General features: G+C 39.6%; 1 pseudogene; it reads right to left on the minus strand.

The window, feature by feature from the left end:
• Positions 1 to 246: 246 nt before the first annotated feature.
• LOC103695573 lies at positions 247 to 5,613 on the minus strand (annotated as a pseudogene).
• Between the last annotated feature and the right edge of the window lie 3,792 nt (positions 5,614 to 9,405).

Genomic DNA, 9,405 nt, shown 5'->3' on the forward strand with positions numbered 1-9,405 from the left:
ACTCTGGGTCATGCTTTTTATGTATGTCAAACGACAAATAATGATCCAAAGAGAACAAATGGTACAGACTACATGTTGATCGAACTATTAAAATTTTGTAACACCAAATAGACTCAAAAGTCGTGACCTCCAGATGACATGAAGTGCTGCTATCACATAACAAAGACAATGAATTTGTAATTGGTGCAAGAAACTAAACAGACTATGAAAGAGGTGGGGAAGAAACAGGTAGCAATAACCAGAGAGTAGATAAATCCATAAGAGAAATGCTGCTTATAACTCTGTAGTAGCAATAAACCGTGCCTCGAAACAAACCCAAGGGAACAGAATTATTCATAGTTCCGAGCCAGAATCACACTGGCAGGTGAACATCAATATTTAAAAACAAACTGACCAGGCAAAAATATTAGTCTATGAAAGGAAACATTTAGAACCTTGAATCTACACGCTTGACAGTGGTGAGCTCAACCGATCAATAACTTGTTCTCATCCAGAAGGTATATGTGGGTACCTCCAAGTTGAATGGAGCTGGGCCCCTGCGGATTCTGCCAGATATATCATAATGAGAGCCATGGCAAGGGCAAAACCAGCCCCCAAAATCTCCAGCATTGGGTAGAGGAATACAGCCAAGATGAGTGCAGACGCCAACAACCACGAGCCACTCTGGGGTTTTTCACCCTAGCTGAATCCTCCTGGGGATCACGAAGGGATGCCACATCCACACTGTTTGCTAGCTCGATGTCATTCTCTGTTCGGCGCCTTATGAATACTGGTTTCCCACGCCACTTCACGGTCACTGTGGTCCCTGGCTCGATGCTAGAGAGATCTACCTCCAGAGAGGCCATAGCAAGGACATCTTTACTAGCAGACATGCTCAACACAAACTTGAGAACAAGGAGACGAAGCCAAAGATGCATAGACGAATCTACCACCAGACAAAACAAAGTAGGCAAATGCTCGCTTGCTAGGATCCCCTGGGGGGAAGCGCTCGTGATTGTGTTCATCGTAGACAATCTTAGAGGTCGGGTTCTTCACAGCTGCCACTGTTGCAGGAAGGTCAGCTAACCCCACATCCTGATGTCTTGGGACGAGAGATTCGGTAGAAAACCCTGAACAGTCAAAAGATCAAGAATGAACAAGTTACTAATTATATTTTATCTTCTCTGACTATGGATAGGACATGATCTGTAAGATGCTAAGATCAATGTAATTTACAGCATCAAGCACTGTATTGCAAGATATGCGTGATGGATCTCGCCATTCATGAGTTTGGACCAACAACACAAATGGTGAGATACCATAGTTTACACAAGATTGAGAAGAATATGAATAATAGAACTGAAGATAACGAAGCATATATTGATGACACTGACTACAATAAGGTAGACAGCAGCAAAAGATTATCACCAAAGCACTGAAAGAAAAGATTTTAAGCATTGCCAAAAAATCAACTCATCAAGCATGTACGTATTTATGATTCAGCACTCAATCCAATCCAACAATCTCAAAATAATGAATATGGTCAATATCCATTAACAACAGGTTGATCTGCTTCAGATGATGAAGCAACAAGGCTTCCCAATTGAAATTAGGACATTTCCTATCTCACCAATCTCACTCACACAATCAGCCTTTGTTGCATCAATTTGACCAGGTTGCATTGGTAACCAAAATACTTAGTGTACATGATAAATTCCTTAATAAGAAGAAGACAGACATCTGGTACTCTCTGGCAAGCACCAAGGTTAAAGAAAATCAGAAATAGTAGATTTCAACAGCACATAAAATCTAATCCCTAGAGCCTAAACAGCCCTGAGTCAAACTTTTCAGTAGCATATAACATAATGCTCAGGAAGGTTTGTTGACGGTATACTTTAAATAATCACACATTTCCGAGCCACAACCTCCACTTCAAGTTCCCAGGTTATTGCACTTCCCAGGGCACCTGGCAGGGTCATCAATATCCTGCGAAATGGCATATCAAAAGCAAGTTGGCAAACCTGTCAAGAGAGGCTCTACCAATGAAGTTCGACTCCAAAACATCCACACCAAGAGGCATCTTACATGATCTTGAAATGCTTTAATTAATAGAAGAGATGCCAGAGACTACTATTTTTGGCCACCAAGTGCTAGCTATACTGACTTCTCAGTATCACAAGAAATGCTCAATGATTTACTGTAAGGAAGGAGAGAGGGAGGGAGAGAGAGAGAGAGAGAGAGAGAGAGAGAGAGAGAGAGAGAGAGCGAGGGGGGGGGGGGATTCATGCTTCGTAGTTGAAATAGAAGAAACGGATTTGATTGACCAGCTGGGGATATTTAGCTAAAGGATGTTTGAAAATGACCAAGGTGTAGGTTAAAGCTACAAGTGCAACAAGTTGGCCCTGATCCTAGGCTCTACACCCAACCTGGTTGTCTTGCATATCTAGGGTCAACTCAAAATCACTTGCTATGAAGTTTGGAAGTAGTTGAACAAACTTTGGTAAATTCAAAACTAACACAAAAAAAATTTTAAACTGTACTCCGGATGATCTAACAAAACAAGAATTCAAATCAAAAGATGATTGAGGGCTAACCAACATACTAGCACTCCTACAGCAGATTCATCTGTTGAAGGGATGATAAAAGCACTTTAAGGCACTCATATCACAATCATTCAGACTACAAAGAAGAAAATAATATGGAAGCGAAAGTTATACAGGGGCAGAGTTAAGATAGAGGTGTAATTTTGCCAGCATAATTAAATAATAATAAAAGCATTTACAACACTCAAATAAAACAACTCTCATTCAAAGAACAGCCATGAAATGTAAGGAAAATCCTTTTTAGGAAAAGAAGTTTATAAAAGAGAGGATATGTATCAAAGCCAACCTTTAGAAGAAAAAATCACCTCCCATTCATAATATTTCATGTATTGGACAAAACCTAGAAAGTATTTTTCTATTTTCCTATGCCAACTATATCAGATAACAACATATGCCCTTAAACTTATGCTTGCTTAAGCTACAGCACCACTGTGATATGAATTTTAAATCACCAGAGAAAGACATCTATCCTTTCATCCTCAAATTCTTGAGCTGATGAATGGTTCTTTTGACTATCACAATTGATTTCTACGTCAATTGAAAGAAAACACCAAAAAGAAAACAGAGAAAAACATCAGGATAGAATCTACAAACCGCACCTTATCAATGACAGATTGTATCAACTTCTTTTTGGTGATCAGAGTTGTTAATGCTTGCTTGTGTGATACATCCTTTCATCTCACTCTCCATAGTTAGCTTTTTTTTGCCTTCTAAACTCATAAGATTAAAGATCACAATTCTAAAAACATAGACATCAATACTAAAGTATTTCATGATAGAGTAGGATGCATCTGAAGTAACACAAGAAATCATAGTTTTGTATCCTTCCATACTTCTTTCAATACAAGATATGGCTCTACATAATGAGGTTTTTGGGTGTATATGAAGATTTCATGAGACCATGAAACTATAATTTATATTTTGGGTAATGCATTCTGAGTTCACAACAATCCCTCCCTTTCAGTTTACAAAAAATTTTTATAACATCAATGCACCTATCCCTAAAAAAAAGGTCAACTTAAATCTACTTCAAAAATCTAAGATTAAAAAAAAATCACCACAATTAAGAACAAAGCCCCCAAATGCACTAAATTATTTATCTTAACAATTACGTATCCATCTATTACAGTTTCAATTATGTCCCATTTCACAAATAAATATGCATATATTCTGCATAAAGCTTGAAATTTTCAGAACATTCTAGATCTCTCTCAATGGGCTTGTGACAGGGCAGCATCAATTCATGCTAACTAAAACCAAGGTGCAGTCTGAATATTCCAAAGGGTCAAACTTACCTAACCTGACCCGAGATAAAAGTTCTAGCTCGGCCCAAATATGAACATGAAGACCTCAGTCTGAACCAGACCATATTTTAGGCCCAAAATGTCAAATCCTAGACCCAAGCCAACCCAAAACAATTAGCATAAAATTCGTACTCTAATCTATGTTAGAGAAATCTAAAAAAGCTTCCATTCAATTGTTTAAGTCTTCAACGTAATGGCAAATAGATAAATATGGTGCTAACTAATAAGAAAACAGGGTAACAATGAATTGCCATATGCAGTCTCTCCCACCAACTTATACATCCATTAGAATAAATGTGTAGAAAAATTAATTAACTAAAACTAATAACCTCCCTTTTCATAATGAATTTGATATGTGTCATAATAGCAAGTTCAAGGTTTACATACAGCCCAAAATTAAATCATTCTGGAAATCATAAGAACCTAGAAGAGGCATCCTAAGGCATATTGTATTCAAAGGGCACAGTTATAGGCTTACAACACAGCAATATGCAATATACATTTAGGGCCTTATCAACTACCAGTGCATTTACACCATCCAAAGGGAATCAGGGGTGATGACCAATAGTATATACATATATATACATATATGTATGTATGTTTGTATGTATATATGTATGTATCTATATGAATATATTGTATACACATATACATACATACATACATATATATACACATATATGTATATGGATAGACATACATTCACACGTTCATATATGTACACATATACACATACATATATGTATGTAGATATATATGTATATGCATACATACCCATAGAAAGAAGTACATACACATACATATATGTACATATGCTACGTATATGCATGCACATATTTATGTATGTACAATACATTCATACACGTATGGATGTGTGCACACATATACATATATATATATATGTTATGTATATATCTGTATGTATGTACATAGATGTTTGTATATACATATACATGTATATGCATCCATATATAATATTTGTATCCACACGTTCCAATATCATGAATTGGATTAACAGGCTCAACAAGTTGAAATTATAAGATATCAACAGAGCCAGTTTGCAGAAAATTTTGATTCAAAGGCCAATAGTAAATGACAGGAACTCCGAGGAATTCGAAGAAGAAGGACAATACCATAAACTATGAAATTACGAGCATTTCTAAAACACTAACGTAATATCTATGCAAATATGATTATATAAACAACAAATATTATATAGAATCAGACAAAATCCATTCCAAAAACCAGATTAATACAGCAAAATGCAATCTATCCTTATCTTTACATAAATCCAATGTTCCTGGAATTCACCACAAATCCATGGAAAATGGGTTTTATCCGGCGAAACCAGATACGTGGACGAAAGAAGGGATTCAAGAAGTTTGGAGGCAGAGGGAAGAGGATCTGGTGAGAATGGGAACCCTGACCTCTGGTGGCACCGAGAAGAACCGAATCGAAGACGAGGCAGGCGGGGGAGACGGCGGGCGATCGGGAATCGTCCCGGGCGGATAGGGGGTCGCCGTGGGTCGGACTCCGGGAGAGCAAGGACGAAGAGGCGGCGGCGCTCGGCCTCCACGAGGCGGTGGCGAGTCTTCTTCCGACGACTCTCAGCATCGCGGCAGGCCTTATCTTTCTCCTCCGATGGGAGCTCCGAGGGATTTCTAGAGTTTCTTCGGATCGATCTCCGAGACAAGAGAGAGAAGGACCCAACTAAATAGGAGCGGAGAAAGGGAAAGGGTTCACCAATCTGGACTTTTGAAAGGGCAATGGAATCGGACGGTTAATATCATTCAATCAGGATGGTTTGCCAAAATTATTCTTAGATCAGGAATGGAAGGCGGTGGCGATGGAGGAGGGAGAAGCGGAAGACAAGTATACTCAAGCCCACCCAAAAAGATTCGGGCTTGAGTGGGTCGTGAAGAGATATAGTTACTAAATAAAATAAAGAATAAATTATAAAACCTTTTTTTTAGTGTATATTATTATTCTTATATCTAATAATTTATAAAATCTACACTTACATCCGTTTAATTAATGACGTTAGTGAATCCATTTATCTTATATGGAAAGTCAAATTTGTCCCCGAGTGATGAGTAAATTACAAAAATTTCCTAAGATTAGGAATAAATTATACTTACCCTCAGGTTTATTTTTATCCAACACTTTAACCCATAACTTAATAGAATGTTATTTAAATTGTTAACTTAAATGGAACCTAAATACTATAGGGTAGTTCTATATACACCCCCCCTATTGCTCAGGACACCCCCCAAAAACCAAAAAAAAAATACCCAAACTAACCTTTAGTGTAATTACCATATTGCCCTTGAAATTTTCTCATACACCCCCCCTTCCTCCTCCTCCGTTTCGTTTTGAAAAGAAAAAAAAAACCCCCCCTCAAACCCCCCTTAAACCCCTCGATCCATTTACATCGTTTAGGCGATCTTTGAAGGAGATTTAAGCCCCATTCGAAGCATGGACAAGCAACTAGTGATTTGGGACGAAGAATCGGCCGCAAAGGTACGTGTTCCACCTTGTTTCGAAATTTTTTTTTTTCACGGGTCGTGCTCCGTTCGGCACTGGATCGCCGAACAAAAGGCTTCTGTTCGGCTGCACAGTGCCGAACAAAAGCCTTCTGTTCGGCAACCCTCAACCGAGCAGAAGCCTTCTGTTCGGCTGCACAGTGCCGAACAGAAGGCTTCTGTTCGGCACTGTGCAGCCGAACAGAAGGCTTCTGCTCGGTTGAGGGTTGCCGAACAGAAGGCTTCTGTTCGGCACTGTTCAGCCGAACAGAAGCCTTCTGGTACCAAATCGCGTGCCGTGCTGAATTTTGTGCCGAACAGATCCTCTGATTCATTAATTCTTGGTGATAAATTATTTTATATGTAGGCCTATGCTACAACCGAATCGAGTATAATTGGATCAGAATTTGTACTGGATTACACAAGCGAATTTACAACTTACGAGGTATTATAATGTATTGTGCAATTTTGTAATAGTTTAGCGAGCTATTTTTACAACTGTGTACTTACATAAATTGTTTAATGTATAGATCTTCAAGAGTAGAGAGGACTTGTGTAATTGGTGTCGTGAAGCTGGGAGGCGAAATGGTTTTGTTGTTGTAATCAAATCATCCGATGCAGGTACCATTTCTAAGAAACCCAGAATTACGTTAGGTTGTGAGAGGGGTGGGACGTACCGAACCAAAAAAGAAAAGCGAATAAAGACTGCCTGTGGGACAAAGAAGTGTGGATGCCCTTTTGCATTAAGAGGAAAGAAATTGGATACTGCGGATGATTGGATATTACTGGTCGTATATGGAGTGCACAATCATCCCGCTGCAGAGAATCTGGAGGGGCACTCATATGCAGGGAGATTATCTGAGCAGGAGACGGAATTGTTAGTGGATATGTCGAAGAGTTTGGTTCGTCCAAAGGACATATTATCCACATTGAAGGAAAGAGATGCCCTCAATGTTACGACTATCAAGACTATCTACAATGTACGTCAACGGTTTAAGGTTGCAGAGAAAGCCGGGAGGTCTGAAATGCAACATCTATTAGGTAAATTATCAGAGGCTAAATATATTGAGTGGCATAGGAATTGTACTAATACGGATGTTGTGCATGACTTATTTTGGGCACACCCTGGCAGCATTGATTTGTTCCGTGCATTTTTCCGTGTGTTGATAATGGATTGCACGTACAAGACGAATAGGTATCGTCTTCCGCTCTTAGAGATTGTGGGGGTGACATCTACTGACATGACATTTTCAGTTGCTTTTGTATACTTAAATTCTGAGGGGGAAGAAAGCTATACTTGGGCATTAGAGAGATTGCGCAGTGTCATAGCTGATGATGTTTTGCCTGAGTTGATTGTTACAGATAGAGACTTGGCTTTGATGAATGCAATTCATAGAGTATTTCCTACTGCTAGACATTTATTATGTAGATGGCATATTAGTAGGAATGTTTTGGCCAAGTGCAAAAAATTTTTCGAATTGAAGGAGAAATGGGATAAATTTATTATGAGTTGGAATGTACTAGTGCTGTCCTCCACGGAAGACGAGTATAATGATCGCTGGAGTGCACTGCAGAGAGAGTTCGGTACCTATCCAGATGCACTACAGTATGTGTCAGATACTTGGCTGAGCAAATACAAGGAAAGATTTGTTGCAGCGTGGACGGATACATGCAGGCACTACGGAAATGTGACGACAAATAGGTATCACAAATAAAGACTCATTTAATTTTAATTTGCCTCAATTGTTATATCTAACTTTCATTTGTTTACTAGGGTCGAGAGTGCACATGCAAAGCTCAAAAAGCAGCTTGGATCAAGCCAAGGAAGTTTCGAGTCATCTTGGACTAGAATACATGGATTGATTGAGTTGCAGCACAGCTCCGTTAAAGCCTCATTGGAGAAGAGTTTATTGGTAGTGCAGTTATGTTAGAGCATCTTTTAAATGTTTGCCTTGATGATTGAGGCGGATTTTCTGATAAGCAACAGTTATGTTAGCTATGTATTTAAAATGTTGAAAGATCATGAGGATGTTCTCTGTGAAACTCCATCATCAATATAAATCAAAAAATATCTGTCTTCGCATTGTTAGATTGATTGTTATGTGCACTGTTATATTTGTGTAAAATAGAACGGGCCAGGCTTTACAAAGATTACACGTAAATGTACCAAAAATATATATTTTTCATTAATATCAAAGGCTTTACAAAGATTACAAAGGCTCCATCATCAATCCCTATGACGCCATCGTCGACGCGTGTACTGCTGTACGTCCGAATGAGAGGGTGCTGGATCCGAATGAGAGGGTGCTGTACTTGGGCCAGGCTCATCACCCAGAAGTACCTGATGCATCTGAGAAATAGCATCAAATAGGTGCCCGGCACCTAGTGACGTAGCCTCTGAGGGACCCATCCGTACAATGTCGGTACTGATACCGAGTGCAGCTGCATTACGCCGCCGGTGCATGTCAGCATCATCATGACCTCCCCTAGCTCCAGAATGAGTACTCGAGCGCAGATGAGGAGGCTGAACTGCAACGTGCGTGATACGGAGATACCACTCCATGTATCCCGGTACGCTGTCTGATGGCCGGGTAACTGGGTGGCTCCTGCTCGCCTGGCTCAGCACGTGGTCCTCCCACCGCTCCCAAAGCTGATCCATATAGGAGTAATGTATCCGGTACGAGCCTGCTGTGGAACCTCTGTTGGCTCGCGTAGGGGCTAGTGGCGCTCGAGGGATGGTCTGAATACGACCAAACTGTCTAAGAACCCTTTCTGGATAATAGGGTTCTACGATATCAAGGCACTTGATGGAGCCACTAAAAAATGCGATATCAACATATGGGCGATCTCCCCGAAGCCGATGATGGGGATCCCAAATAACCTGCAAAACAAAAGGTCCATTTCAGTTTTATACTATATCGCATATTAAAAGTACTGACAAACACAAGCAAATGGTAATATGATACGTACCTCATCGATGCTCAAAAGGTCCAATGA

This window comes from Phoenix dactylifera, chromosome 10 (genome assembly GCF_009389715.1).
Source record: "Phoenix dactylifera cultivar Barhee BC4 chromosome 10, palm_55x_up_171113_PBpolish2nd_filt_p, whole genome shotgun sequence".
Taxonomy (NCBI): Eukaryota; Viridiplantae; Streptophyta; class Magnoliopsida; order Arecales; family Arecaceae; genus Phoenix; species Phoenix dactylifera.